Genomic DNA, 16,344 nt, shown 5'->3' with positions numbered 1-16,344 from the left:
TCTCTCTGTCTATTCACACATAAGAGATCTGAATAAGCCCTTGGTGTTCTGACTCAGCTTTATGGAATCATTACAGATCAATACCACATAGCTGTTTTTCAATTGACCCAGTACCAAAGTCCTACTCATCTAAAGCTGATAGCAGCAGCTGCCAACTTGGGGGCTTCTACTAACATGATTTCTTTTGTAGTCTATCTTAAACTTAATAGTCACTTATGTTGCCAGTCTTTGCCACTCACTGAAAATATGCAATATTTCCTAGTAAGAAGGCTTACTTTCTATGAAGTCTTATTACTCTCTCCCTCCTGCATTTCCGTTCATCACTGTGATACTTTAAATCTTACTTCTCTTCTTCCATAGAAGACGGGAAGCTCATGACTCCCTAACTACTGTTTTTTAAATATCTAATAGATTTATTTAAATACACCTAAGAAGTTTATTAAAACATGCCTAGAAATCTAGATTTAATCTTGTTTTTTTGTAGGTCATATCTTAAGAGTGAAACCAAAACATATCGAGCAGGATACATTGTAACAGATCTCAATTCACCACTAGAATATGACTCCTTCCCAGAAGCAAAAATCTGCCCAGGCGACAGAATTTGTTATGGTCCCAATAGCTTCCTGGCTAAATGAAAAAGAAGGTTTATACCTACAATGATAGTTGAATTGAAAGAAAAAGAAAGCTTTGAGGAGAGTCTATTATTTCTGAAAGCTTTAGAGAAAATAAAGGTACTTACCTAAGTAGGAACTCTTAATTTAAAATGGTCAGCAGATTAGAAGCATTTTAAAAGCTCTAATGGTTTTTAAAGAGTTTGCTATTTTCAAGATAGAAGTCCAGTCAAAAAGAGACATCAAAGCAAAAGAATGCCCCAGTTGACCATTATGTCAAACCGGCTGTCCTCACCATGATCTCAATCCTCACAATACTAAAAGAGACCATATTGTTGGAAGTTCAAAAAGAATGTTATGGAATATTATACAACACCAGCTTTTGGTTCCAAAGTTAGAAAAAGGCATTTATTACACAGAAAGAATCCCTTCTACACTTAGAGTGGCTGCTTGTGGCCTCAAATGAAATCTTGAAAGAATTTTACATGATACTGCCCACACCTAGGACAAATTGACCACTGTATTCAATCAACATTATTAAGGAAATAAATAAATTTCATTGCCTATTCTTGATAAGTGGTACCAAAGATTTATAATACATGGGGCCAGCCCCGTGGCCGAGTGGTTAAGTTTGCACACTATGCTTTGGCGGCCCAGAGTTTTGCTGCTTTGGATCCTGGATGTGGACATGGCACCACTCATCAAACCATGCTGAGGTGGTGTCCCACATAGCACAACCAGAAGGACCTTCAACTAGAATATACAACTATGTACCGGGGGGCTTTAGGGAAAAGAAGAAGGAGAAGGAGAAGAAGAAGAAAAGAAGATTGGCAACAGATGTTAGCTCAGGTGCCAATCTTTGAAAAAAAATTATAATACTATTTGACAAACCCATGAGGGCATTTAGGTCAAAACCAGATCACTCAGTTGTCCCCCAAAACTGATATTCAAAAGCCTACTGGCTATTATTCAGAAACTGAGGGATATGTTACCTTGTTAAACTGATGACTGCCTTAAGAATAGTAGCCAAGAACATCACCTAGTATCCATTTTGGCCCATCAGTTTCCACTCTCAAAAACGAGTTAGTTAAATGAATTCAAGAAGGAGATAAAATGAACCTTGATTTTAAGACCCAAATCCTAACTTCTCAAAAGAAATTCTGGAGTTTTCTTCTCTGCTCAAGCCTTTTCACTTTATGCTTTATACAAGAATCAGAAGTAGGGTGAATTCTGCATGCTATGGTTCAGAGACTAGTGGTGGGTGGGAGGGGGAACTAGACAATGCTACCAACTCTTGGCCAAAATGGCATTTCATTGGACAGGTAGGCATTATTAGTTCAGGGTAGATCACTTTAGATATAATATTGGCTTTTGAGGGTGTATATATGTGATTTTAGGAGAAGAATATTGAGCTCCCATCCCTACAAAGCGCTCTGGCATTTTTAACATTACTAAGATAATCTGGGGAACAAGGAATCATTAAATTGGGTAATTTGGCTAAAACTTCTGTATTGGTTCTGTAGGCTCTTTGGATTAGGAAAAGTTGAGGTGAGTAGTTGCATACTGATGACGACACAATTGTTTGTTCATAAGCAGGAAATTCAGGCAACAATTTAGTTATCCTGCTCCAGGAGTATGTTTACCACAGTGCTCTTATAACTTCCCAACTTGGGAATAATAATAGAGAATAGTGTTCAAAGAACCATTGTGAAAAGAGCTGGCATCTCTGCTGGTGGCACTCATGATTTTGTGTGTTTAACAAGTTTAACAAGCAACTATTAGGCGTACTTAAGTTTGAGGATCACTGGTCTACAAAGGACAGTGTTTTTTTCCACAGAGAACAATCATTATTGCTTAACAAAAACAACAGCAACATACTGTCTTTTCAAGCACTAAGCTAAAGGTGGGAAAGAACAATAGGTCACCTTTGTCAACTTGGATAAATCAGACATAGGCAACTACAAATAACAAGGTGATCAATGTCCACATCCTTAGACCCTAAAAGTGAGCTTAAAAACATCAAGGAAGTATTCTAAAAAATGTAAACTACTCTGCTAGTTTTCAAGAAAATAGTTTCTGGGGTGTACAGTATATATGTTTGAAATAGTCCTTTTAAATAATAGAGAATCCAAAGGTGTTATTTGAATACTCTATTTAATTAATTTGTATAGATAAAGAACATATCTTAATGGGCCATTAAAAAGAGAGGCTCTGGAACATGGTTTGAGTAATAGGAGCAATATGTAATTATGTAGATATAGAGTACATATCTGTAGGTTGCTGTCAGAAAATGTATAGACAAAAATATTAATGTGCACTAATCCATAGCATTCCCTTCAATCATAAACAAACATTGACATTTAAGCACCATATTTACATCACAAATATGTAATAAGACAGTATTTACTCTCACATTTGAAAACAATGATACTCATAAGAGATAAGAAATAAAATAAATATATATACCATTGCTAATGTGATTTGTGAAATACAAATTTTGCTTCTGTGTTGCAAATTGTAACTGCACACCCTGCGTTAACTTAGGATCAATACTGAATCTTTGAAAGGGATGCAAACACACAAAACAAGTACTATACAAATGTAATTGCATGGGACAATAACTGAAAAGATATATAATCACCTGTTAATAATTGTTACTCCTGGGATGAAGCATGGGATTAAGGATAAAAGGGAGAATTTTCATTCCTTATTCTATAAAAGTCTGAATTGTTTAAAAGTGAGCATGTATCCTTGAGTTAATTTTTTAAGTTTCAAGACAATTAAAATATAATTATGACTTAGATATCCAAATATATTTACATAATACTTGATAATGTTCCAAGAAAATATTTGGTCAATTTAAAAAGATATCTGTTAAATAACATAAAAATCAAACAAAACAATCTCTCTCTCTCTGTCTGTCTCTATAAATATATATACACGTGTACATACACAGAGATACATACATGTAGGTGAAATAAAGTGATTTTCCCTTAATCTTCAAAAAGCATACCAAATAATTATATTATTAAACTTTTTTGTGTGTGAAAACCAATTTATTAAATTGATCCTTAACATTTGGATAACTTCCAATAGTATAAATGAATGAAATCCAGCAATGAAGTATTTCCTTTGAAGACAAGATTTGTACAGGAGAACTCTCTGGAAGGAAACCTATCTTTTTCACAGTGGGGGTAATTATAACGTTAAATATATAGCATTTTTAAAAATGGAATTTGGCAGAATGAGATTAAAATAGGACTAAAAAAAGGTGAAGAGCATATTTGATAATGTGACATCATTTTCAAACATAGGATATTTAACTCCCAGGATCCACTTTAAAGCGAAATGGTTAATGATCCTTAAAATGCACTTTTACGTAGTGTTCTATTGTTGTACACTTAGCTATAATACTTTTCCATATTAATATATAACAGAAGATAAAAATGTTATATGGTGCTTTTCCACAGAGTACTAAAAGATATATACAGAGTGACATCAAAAGATAGAGTTATATAAACCACTATTTATTATAATAATTGCATACACATTCCTGCAAGAGTAGCTGTGATGTTTTTAGTAATTGTTTAGTATTAACTAACTTGGGCCATGGAGAAATCAAGGGTATACTCAAGTGTATCTTTGTCTCATTCTCCAGCCTTAACTCTCTCACGCTCAGCACACACATTTTGTATTGCCATACTCAAATATTTCCAAGTTTCTATTTTCCCAAATGTGGCAACTTTTATTCATTTATTTTCCATTGAGTTATAATTGGCATATAAGACTATATTAGTTTCAAGTATACAACATATTGATTTGATAATGCAAAATGATCATCACAGTAAGTCTAGTTAAAATCTGTCGCCATACATAGTTACAAAATTTTTTTTCTTGTGTTAAGAACTTTCAAGATCTAGACTCTCAGCAACTTTCAATTATACAATACGGTAGTATTAACTGTAGTCATTATGCTGTACATTACACCACCATGACATTTATTTTATACCTAGAACTTTGTACCTTTTGTCCCGCCTTACCCATGTCCCCCTGCCTGCACTGATACCCACCTCTGGTAACCACCAATCTGTTGTCTATCTCTATGAGCTTGTTTTTCGTATTTTTTTTTAATATATTCCACATATAAGTGAGATCATTCAGTATTTGTCTTTGTCTGGCTTATTTCACTTAGCATAAGGCCCTCAAGTTTCATCCATGTTGTTGCAAATGGCAAGATTTTATTATTTTTCATGGCTGAATAACATTACATTGTATATATACCATATTTTCTTTATCCATTCATCCATCAATGGACTCTTAGGTTGTTTCCATAGCTTGGCTACTATAAACAATGCTGCAATGAACATGGGGGTGTATATATCTTTTCAAGTTAGTATTTTTGTTTTCTTCAGATAAATACCCAGAAGTGGAATAGATGGATCATATGGTAGATCTATTTTTAATTTTTTGAGGCACTTCCATAGTGTTTGCCACAGCAGCTGCACAATTTATATTCCCACCAACAGTGTGTAAGGATTGTCCTTTCTTAACACCCTCACTAACATTTGTTACTTCTTGTCATTTTGATAATAGCCATTCTAACAGGTGTGAGGCGATAGTTCATTGTGGTTTTAATTTGCGCTTCCCTGATGATTGCTGATGTTGAGCACCTTTACATGTACCTGTTGTATGTCTTTGAAAAAATGTCTATTAAGATCTCTGTCCATTTATTTAATTGCATTGCTTGCTTTTTTGCTATTGACTTGTATGAGTTCTTTATATACTTTGGATATTAATCCCTCATCAGATACAGGTGTGTGCTGCATAATGACATTTTGATCAATGATGGACTGTATATGCAACTGTGCTCCCATAAGATTAGTAAAATATTGCCTAGGTGTGTGGTAGGCTATACCATCTAGGTTTATGTAAGTACACTCTATGATGTTCACACAATGATGAAATTGCCTAACGATCCATTTCCCAGAATGTACCCCCACTGTTAAGCGACTCAGGACGGTATATGATTTGCAAATATTTTCTCCTGTTCAGTAAGTTGCCTTTTCATTTTATTGATGGTTCTTTTGCTGTGCAGAAGCTTTTTAGTTTGATGTAGTCTCACTTGTTATTGTTCCTTTTGTTACCTGTGCTTTTGGAGCCAGATCCCAAAAATCTTTGCCAAGATTGTTGTCAAGAAGCTTACCATCTCTTTTCTTCTCGGGCTTTTATGGTTTCATGTCTTACACTTAAGTCTTTAATCCACTTTGAATTTATTTTTGTGTAAGCTGTAAGAGAGTGGTCCAGTTTCATTCTTTTGATGTGACTCTCCAGTTTTCCCAGCACCATCGATTGAAGATACTACCCTTTCCGTATTGTGTATTCTTGGTCCCTTTGTTGTAAATTAATTGACAATACATTATGTGTACTTATTTCTGGGATCTCTATTCTGTTCCATTAATCTGTGTGTCTGCTTTTATGCCAATATTATACTGTTATGACTACTATAGCTTTGTAGTATAGTTTGAAATCGGGAAGTAAGATGCCTCCAGCTTTGTTCTTCTTTCTCAAGATTGTTTTGACTATTTGGTGTCTTTTGTGGTTTCATACAAATTTTAGGATTGTTTGTTCCATTTCTGTGAAAAATGCCACTGGAATTTTGAAAAGGATTGTGTTGAATCTGTAGATTGTTTTGGGCAGTATGGACATTTTGACAATATTAATTTTTCCAATTCATAAGCATGGAATATTTTTCCATTTATTTGTTTTTTTCAATTTCTTTCATCAATATCTCAGTTTTCAGTGTACAGGTCTTTCACCTCTTTGATTAAACTTATTCCTAGGTATCTTATTCTTTTTGATGCAATTGTAAATGGGATTGTTTTCTTAGTTTCTTTTTCTGATAGGTCATTATTAGTGTACACAAACACAAGAGATTTATGTATATTGATTTTGTATCTTGAAACATTGCTGAATTTATTAGTTCTTTCTTTTTTTGGTAGAGTCTTTAGGATTTTCCATATATAATACTATGTCATCTGCAAATAGTGACCATTTTACTTCTTCCTTTTCAATTTGGATGCTTTCCTTTCTTTTTCTGGCATAATTTCTCTGACTAAGACATCCAATACTATGTTAAATAAAAGTGGCAAGAGCAGGCATTCTTGTCTTGCTCCTGATCTTAGAGAAAAAGTTTTCAGTTTTTCTCTGTTGAGTATGATGTTAGCTGTGGGCTTGTCATATATGGCCTTTATTATGTTGAGGTACGTTCCCTCTATACCCACTTTGTTGAAAATTTTTATCATAAATAGACATTGAATTTTGTTAAATGATTTTCTGCAGCTATTGAGAGGATCATATATGATCTTTTATTCTTCATTTTGCTAATGTGGTGTATCACATTGATTGATTTACAGATGTTGAACCATCCGTGAATCCCTGGAATAAATCCTACTTGATCATGGTGTATGATATTTTTTAATGTCTTGTTGAATTCAGTTGCTAATATTTTGTTGAGGATTTTTGCATGTATATTCTCCAGAGATATTGGCCTGTAATTTTCTTTACTTTGGTTCCTTATCTGGTTTTAGTATCAAGGTAATGCTAGGCTTGTAAATGAGCTTAGAAGTGTTTCTCCTCTTCTATTTTTTGAAAGAGTTTAAGAAGAATTGGCATTAATTATCCTTTGAATGTTTAGTAGAATTCACCAGTGAAGCTGACTGGTCCTGGACTTCTGGTTTTTTTGCAGGTTTTTGATTACTGATTCAATCTCCTTAGTAGTAATCAGACTGTTGAAATTTCTTCATGATTCAATCTTAAGAGGTTGTATGTTTCTAGAAATTTTTCCACTTCTTCTACGTTGTCAAATTTGTTGCCATATAATTGCTTATACTAGTCTCTTATGATCCTTTGCATTTCTGTGATATCATTTGTAATGTCTCCTATTTCATTTCTGATATTATTCATTTCTGATATTTCTTTCTTTATTCATCTAACAAGAATCAATTTTGACTCAATTTTGTTTATCTTTTCAAAGAACCAGCTTTTACTTTTATTGATCGTTTCTACTGACTTTCTAGTCTCTATTTCATTTATTTTCACTCTTCTCTTTATCTGAAGTGAGTCTGATGTAGGCAGTATATAGATAGGGCTTGTTTTTATCCATTTAGCCACTCTATGTCTTTTGATTGGAAAATTTAGTCCATTTACATATAATTATTGATAGGTATATACTTATTGCCAATGTATTAATTATTTTTGGCTATATGGTAGTTCCACTCTGTTCCTTTCTTTCTCTTATTCTCTTCCTTCATGATTTTGTTACTTTCTTTAGTGGTATGCTTAGTCTCCTTTCTCTTTATTTTTTGCATCTCTGCTATAGTTTTTGCTTTGTCATTGCTGTGATGATTACATATAACACATTCTATTTATAAAAGTCTATTATAAAAAGATAACTTAAGTTTGAATGAATTCTGAAACTTTACATTTTTACTATTCCCCAATTTTATGTTTTTGATATCACATAATCTTCTTTTTATCTTGTGTATCTCAACTAATTATTGTAGTTATGGTTATTTTTACTACTACTACTTTTGTCTTTAAACCTTCATATTAGCTTTATAAGTGACTAATTTACTACCTTTACTATATATTTACCTTTATCAGTGAGATTTATGCTTTTACATATTTTATTATTACTAATTAGTGCCTTTTCTTTTCAGCTTAAAAAAGTTCCCTTAACATTTCTTGTAAGACTAGTTTAGTGGTGATGAACTCCTTTAGCTTGTGTTTGTCTGAAAAACTCTTTATCTCTCCTTCCATTCTGAATGATGAATTTTCCAGGTAGAGTATTCTTGATTGGAAATTTTTTTCTTTCAACACTGAATATGTCATGTCACATCCTTCTGGGCTGAAAAATCTGCTGATAGTCTTATGGAGGTTCCCTTGTATGTAACAAGTTGTTTTTTTTTTCTTGCTAGTTTTAAGATTCTCTCCTTGTCTTTAACTTTTGACATTTAATTGAAATGTGCCCTGGTGTGAGTCTTTTTGGGTAAATGCAATTTGGAATTCTCTGGGCTTCCTAAATCTAGATGTTTGTTTCCTTCCCCAGGTTAATGATGTTTTCAGTCATTATTTCTTTAAATAAGTGTTATGCCCCTTTTTCTCTGTCTTCTCCTTCTGGGACTCCTATAATGAAAATGATAGTTCACTTGATATTGTTCCATAAATCCCTTAAGCTATTTTCCCTTTTTTATTCTTTTTTTTGTTTTTTGTTTTTTTTTGCTGCTCTGATTGGGTGAGTTCCACTGCCCTGTCTTTGAGTCCACTGATCGTTTCTTCTGCTTCATCTAGTCTGCTTTAAACTTCTCTACTGTATTTTTTCACTTCAGTTATTGTACTTTTCAGTTCTGTGACTTCTGTTTGGTACTTTCTTATATTTTATATCTCTTTGTTGAAGTTCTCACTGTATTCATCCATTCTTCTCTGGAGTTCAGTGAGCTTCTTTGTGATCATTACTTTGAGCTTTTTCTTGGTAAGTTACTTTTATCCATTTCATTAAGGTTTTTTTCTGAGGTGTTATCTTTTTCTTACATTTGGAATATATTCCTCTATTTCCTCATTTTGCTTGATTCTCTACGTTAGTTTCTATGCATTAGACGAAACAGCCACCTCTCCCAGTCTGGAAGGAATGGCCTTATGTAGGAGATAAACCTTATTGTTCACCACTACCCTAGATCTTGGTTGTCTCTCAAGCCTTTGTGATTGTCTATCCAAGCAGCCAATTTTTTATAGCTCCCAGTAGTTGATGGTGTGAGAAGACTTGTCAGTGTCCCAAAGGAGAGGATCTCAGTTAGCATCTAGATTCAGACTGATTGGAAGCCAGATCCTCAGACAGCAGCTTTTAAAGAATGTAAATATATTCAGTACTGTGGGACTGGAGGTGTAAGCCCTGCTGGCCACCAGAGCTAGGCAATCTAGAGGTGTCTCCTTGGTGTCAGTCACAAAAATAAGGGCTCCAGATGAACATGTAAGTTCCTTTCTTATACACTCTTAAGTGTATAGAGTGTATAAGACACTCATAACAAGACAGAGGGTTAATACAAAGATGGCATCCACTGGATTATGTTTGCTGAGAGAATATCCATAGACCCCCTACACTATATGTGTGCCAAACCTGAAGCCTGCCCCTCAGGCCAAAGCTCCAGGCAAGCCAAAAGGCCTCTTACATGGAAAGACTAGGGCCATGTTTCAGTCTGCAGTCTGCGCAATGCCCTGGGGGAGATTGCCTGCCAAAATCCCTCTCCCCAATTGTTACAGTCCCACAGGACCCAGAAATGCTAACCCCCCTGGCCACCAGAGCCAGGTGATCAACAGGAAGCCCCTGGGTGGCAGCTCCAAAAACTGGGGCACTAGACATAAAAACTAGGGCACCAGTTGTCTGTAAGAAATCTTCTCCAAGAGATACCCTGTATCACAGCTGAGGGAGAGCACAAAGATAGCACCCTTCCTCCAAGGTCTCCACCTCAATGTGTTCTCTTTCTCACTTGTCTGATGTGTAGGAGTCGCTCAGCCAGTTTTTAGGTTTTTACAGAGGAAATTCTTCCATATGTAGCTGTAGTTTTGGTGCATCTGTGGGAGGAGGTATGTTCAGGATATTCTTATATCACCATCTTGAACCCTATTATGAAACTTTTATTTTTTTGAGGAAGATTAGCCCTGAGCTAACTGCTGCCAATCCTCCTCTTTTTGCTGAAGAAGACTGGCCCTGAGCTAACATCCATGCCCATCTTCCTCCACTTTTTATGTGGGACGCCTACCACAGCATGGCCTGTCAAGCGGTGCCATGTCCGCACCTGGAATCCGAACCGGTGAATCCCGGGCCTCTGAAGCTGAACGTGCGCACTTAACTGTTGTGCCACGGGGCTTGCCCCTGAAACTTTTTAATACACTTTTTCACATTCTTCAAATGAAAAACCACGGGAATGCAGTATTTTCTATGTCTTCATTAGAGGAGAGAGAAACAGATTAAAAAATATTTCATTATTTTACAAAAATTAAAAACAACATTTGCAGATGCTCGTTCTGTCCTCTTTTCACTTTCATATTTGCTCCTGTTGAAGTTTCCTCCTTTCTATTATCTTTCATCTGGAATATTAGACTTAAAATAATGCACAATTTTGATGCTTTTCAGTTTCATACATAGTCTGGAAAAGAGAGAAATGAATAAAAGTGTTTACAGAAATGAAAAAAGAAAGCATTCTGTTGTAGCTAATTACTTTTTCTTTTATTTTTTTTTAAGATAATGGTGAATTTGTCATTACTATTGAATTTTCAGATGGTCAGTTGGACACCTCTATGAAATTAACCTAAACATAACCTAAAATTAGGAGTTAATTCAGAAGCTAAATCCAACTTAAAGTCCATTATTTAAATTCTATTCACTTATCATTCACTAGTTTCTAAATTTTAACTTCAGACTAATTAATGTCCTTGTTTTATGTTTGCTGTAAATTAAGTGTTTTTACAAGGAAGGAAACCATGATCTCAAATATGCAGGATAAAATAAATTTTTCATATTTGAAATTTGAGACCTGAGAATTTGCGAGAAAGCTATTAACACAATTTCATATTCAAAAAGTAGTCATTTATAAATTGTCATGGCCTAATAATTTTGACAAGAAATATAACCTCTTTGAGCTGCGATTTTAAGAGTTTGAAGAAGGGATATTCACAAAAATTATATATGGTGTTAAAACAGTTTTTGACTTAGTCCATTGTTAAATATTTAACATTGAAATATTTAAAGTATGATACTGCCTTTGCCCTCAATGATGCTTGAAGTCAAGTCACAGAGAATTCATTTAAAAAATCCTGTATAGTTGGCAGTATTTTCCCTTTATCTCAGAGACTAGTAATTTGTTGCCTCCAACTCTCAAGTGGTACAGTATTTTACAAAATCCTATATCATTTTGTTACTCATTTGGGCTTGAATAAATTTCTTCCAAATTATATGATATAGATCAATGTCTCATGGAATATTTCACCAAATTCAGTGTTTTTCATGAAATAGGATTTTAAAGATAATTATATAGAATCTTGTGTGAGCTGAGAATTTCTCCCGTAAGTTAATCATTTGCAGTCCAATTCTATTACAATTCATCTGTAAGTACACACATATACACACATACTCACCTAGGTGCATACTTTATATAAAGGAAATATCAAAATAAATATCAATGCATAATCTAAAAGTATATTCTACATACATACTTGGTTAGAATTTTTTAATTTCTTTTTTGCCTTCAGATGTTTAGTTCTCATGCTGCTTTTCACAAGGTGCTAATTAAGACAAGGTAGGGGAATCAATCCACACATAGGTCAGTTATGCTGACTTTGTACTTGAACATACCCTTTTCACGTAGCAATGTGCATATCACGATGTGCAGCAATTGTGCTGGGTAAGTGGATCCACATGGATGAGTCCAATGATAACTGTCAACTCCTGGAAAACAAAGCAGACAAACAAAACCTCACAAACAATGTTAAGTATTCATGGGTGGGCAGCATCACATTCACTCAAAGCAGTGGCACAGTGTAAAGACATGGGTAGGATACTTCATCTTTAAAGATATAAATAAATCATTATATTTCTCCACATGTAGGTCATTCTTAATAGTGTTAAGGGCTACAAAGTTTGTTTCACTAAGAAACCTGAGCAAAAACTTCAAACTGACATTGTTCCAAACGTAATGTGAAACCTGAAAGCATGAACATTCTCCCTTAGGCAGCTTATCGTATTGCTGTATTGCTGGACAGTTTACTGACACAGATTCTTTTGAATTCTCATAGAAATTAATTTTTCTCTTTTAAAACACATTTGTATACATATATGTTATAGCTGATTTAGTTTCTTGTGTTTCTATCTATATAGATATGTAAATATTATATAGGTATGTCTCTCTCTATATATGTCTGGTATATCTGTATGTATATTAGACCTAAATAGGTAAGAAAATCTCTGTTAAGGTTTTTATATACTAAACAGCACAATAAACGCTCAGAGGCAGTATTATGCGCTATTTCTTTTTATTTACAGCAACAATCCCTGTATATGCTGAACACTAAAACACCAATGAGAATCTATAAATTAAGTTGAAAATCAGACTTTACATATGAAACATCAATGGGAGCCCATAGGTTAAAGTGAAAATTAGTAATAGTAATGGGTTAAGTAGAAATGCAGTTTTGGAAGTAGCTTTTATTTTAAGCTATAGATTAATCACCAATATGGGCTTCCTTTGGAGGCATGCTTTTAGTCAGCTATTTCAGCAAAATTCTCAGCACCACTTAAAATACTTTATTTTCATTTAGCTTTTACAGTTTCTTGACATTTCTGAGCCCAATCTGCTTCCTCTTTTGGTCTGCCAAACTTTGTAGAAATAGCAGTAATAATGATAATATCAATAACAAACTGTAGTGATTCAATCTATCATCTATCTATCTACTAATTTCACTGGTGGCCTCACAGTGCTTAACTAAATTACTTTATTATATCTTACTACAAATACCACAACCACCATTCTAAAAATTTTTCTATGTACTCTCTGCAACATTCAACACAACTACCCACTCTTTGTTGACAAACTTGCTTCCTACAAGGAATACTAGCTTGATCAATTTCTCCCCTCTTCATTTCCACCCTCAATGCCTCTTTTTCATTTTCATCTCTGAGGACTAGCTGGTTGTTGTTTTTATTTTTTAGAGTTAACCTTTTTCTTGAGCTCACGGTTCTTTGAATTACCATCACTACTAGGTCTGTGTCTTCAATTATCCTCCCCCTTTGCCTTAAATTTCTTGCTAACAACTGATTTCCTCCTCCGTCCTAACAATATGTCAAGGTCTCTTTTTATCTTAAAGAGACATCAACAATAATATGAAACAATCAATTAATCAGGGAAGAAACAAATTAGCATGTGAAAAGGCATTTCAAACATGATCATTTTTTTCTTTATTTAATCTCTTTTTAATTTTATTTTCTAGGCTATAGTAGCCTGTTATTAAAATGGCTTCTGAATATTCACAAACTAGTTATTTCTGCCTCTATACACACTCTTCTTGTATGAATTCCAGCCCCTCTCTAATTCCTTACAATTAATTCTAGGACTTCCCAGGAAGACATTTATACTCATTCTATGAATTTATACTACTATCTACCATGTGACAACTTTTCTCCCACATGTATGTGATTTCTCTGCCAATGGCAAATATTGCAACCACACAGACGCTGCCCTGCTGAGGCCCAGGCTGTCCATTTTAGTGTCTCCAAATGGGGGTTCTGCTATTTGAGCTAAGATAACTGTCTTTCCCTTGGCTGAAGCTGCTAACATCAAGGCTGCTGCACCTTCTGCACTCTTAGTCTTGTCTTTTTTCTGTCTTTGTTGTAAACAGTCCTTGTACCCAAAACTCAGATGTACCAGTCCTCAAAGCCTGGGCCAGAGGGCAAACTGATTGGCAGGCATCACGTACTTCAATCATTCATTTTCTCTGTTTTTCCTGTCTCTGTTACCTTAGGATAAGATATATTCTTAAATGATTCCTTGACATTAATTTTCTTTCTTTTTACAATTTGTATGATTTTTAATTCTTTTTCTTGCTTTATTGTAGACCCAAAAATCTCCAGCACAGTGATGAATGGAATCATTAGAGTGGACATTTTGCTTTATTCTTGAAAGCATTCAGTCTTTCACAGTTAAGTATGATAGCTTTATCTTTCATAGATGACCTTTATCAGATTAAGTAAAATTATTTCCATTTCAATTTCCATGAGAGGTTTTTTTTAAATCATGGATATTTTGTATTATAAATTTTGTGAAATGCTTTTTTTGCAAATATTGACCTAATCATGGTTATTTCCCCTCCTTTATTGTATCCATATGGTGGATTACATGTATTAATTTCAAATGTAAGCCAACTTTCAATTCTTGTGATAAACCCTTCTTGGGACATGCTGTATTTATATATTGGCAGATTTGATTGTTGATATTTTGCTCATGATATTTGAGACTACATTCATGAGTGATATTTGATAAATTTATTTTCTTCTAATGTCTTTGATAGGTTTTGATATCAGAGTTAAGTTTGCCTCCTAAGGCAAATTGAAATGTGGTCATTCTGTCTCTCATGTGCCAAACAAGTTTCCTTGGTATTATTTCTTTCTGAAATGCTTCTGGAATACAATATCACAATAATCTGGGTCTGAAATTGTCTTTGGTCAGAAGATTTTGATAATTTCAATTTATTTGATAGATTCATGGCAATTGAGATTTTCTATGTAATCTTAAATTACTTTTGATAAACTGTATGTTTTTAAGGAAATTCATTTTATGAAATTATTCATAATATCCCTTTTTATCCTTTTGATGTCTATAGGATCTGAAGTGATATCACTTTTTTCATACCTGAAATTGGTGATGTATGTTTTCTCTTTTATCTCTTGATTATTCTTACTGGGGATTTATCACTTTTATTAATCTTTTCAAAGAAGACATTTTGACTTTGTTAATTTTCTGTTTTCATGATTTCTATTCTTTATTATTTCTTTCCTTCTGCCAGCTGTAGATTTAATTTCCTCTATTTTCTTGCTTTTGTCTTTCTTCTTTTCTAATAATAGCATTTTCTAGTGTTTTCTAATAATAGCATATTTCTCATATTTCCTAATAATGGCATTGCTTTAGCTGCATCTTACAGCTTTTTAGATATGTTTTATTATTCATTATCACTCAGCTTGAAATTGTTTTTAAATTTCTCTTGAGATTTCTTTATTGAGACATGGATTTTTTGGAAATGCATTACTCAACTTACAAATGTTAAAGGATTTTCTAGATATCTTATTATTAAATTCTAATTTGATTTCGTTATGGTGAGATAACAACTATTTCAATATTTTGAAACTTATTGAGTCTTAGTTTATGGTCCTGCATATGGCATACCTTAATGAATGTTCCATGCACACTTGAAAGGAATGTGTATTTTACAGAGGTTGGAAACAGTGTTGTATCAGTGTCAATTAGGTCAAGATGTTTGACAGAGTCATTCAGATGTCTGTATTTTCACTGTTTCTGTGACTAGTATCAAAGGTTCAGAAATAGCCAAGATAAAACCAATGAATCATCAAAGTGGTAATTAGTAAAAATTTATTGTGCACATATCAAAAGGACACTTTGAAAAACAGGAGTATTCAAACCAAAACATGGAATGAGGCTCAGGGGTATATTATTACAAAGTGGTTTATATAGTGAGAAGGTAGTGTTTTTACAGTGACTGGTAATTAAGCTAAAATAACGAGTAAACTTGTTTTGTCTGCTCAGGAAAACTTCAAAGCTGGTCTCCACTTGCTTTTGATTTTAACAATTCTTCTCTTTTGGTCATTCCCTCAGCAGGGTGAGAGTATGACCAACTATTACAGTGTTATTCTTGGTTACCACTATTCATGTAGTCAGGCTGAAGGATCATGCATTTGCTGTTTTCATTAGTTAAGTCATCAGGCCAGAGGGCCATGTAGTCACCATCTTCGTCATTTCCATGATTATTGTTGATTTTACCTAGTTGTCTGATCCTGGTGGATACCATTTGGTGAGTGGCTGCTGACATGCATTTAAAGCCCTCAAAAGTATATAATTCACTAGAGAGGTTAATATGATGACTACAAGGAGAATAATAGCCAAGGAGTGAAACA

General features: G+C 33.9%; 1 protein-coding gene across 9 annotated transcripts in view; it reads left to right on the top strand.

Moving 5' to 3' along the window:
- Positions 1-16,344, top strand: part of ADAM29 (ADAM metallopeptidase domain 29) — a 71,991-nt gene that overhangs the window by 1,963 nt on the left and 53,684 nt on the right. For 5 of the 9 annotated variants that reach the window (XM_070607687.1, XM_070607734.1, XM_008542878.2 and 2 more), the window contains exons 2-3: positions 14,274-14,357; positions 15,039-15,081. The gene's annotated coding sequence lies outside the window, so the exon portion shown is untranslated. The remainder of the gene's footprint in view (positions 1-14,273; positions 14,358-15,038; positions 15,082-16,344) is intronic. The other 4 variants (XM_070607696.1, XM_070607717.1, XM_070607722.1 and 1 more) reach the window with 2 other exon arrangements.

The sequence above is a fragment of the Equus przewalskii genome, chromosome 2, assembly GCF_037783145.1.
Source record: "Equus przewalskii isolate Varuska chromosome 2, EquPr2, whole genome shotgun sequence".
NCBI lineage: Eukaryota > Metazoa > Chordata > Mammalia > Perissodactyla > Equidae > Equus > Equus przewalskii.
The sequence above is the reverse complement of the archived record's forward strand: the minus strand, read 5'-3'. Positions and strand labels throughout refer to the sequence as shown.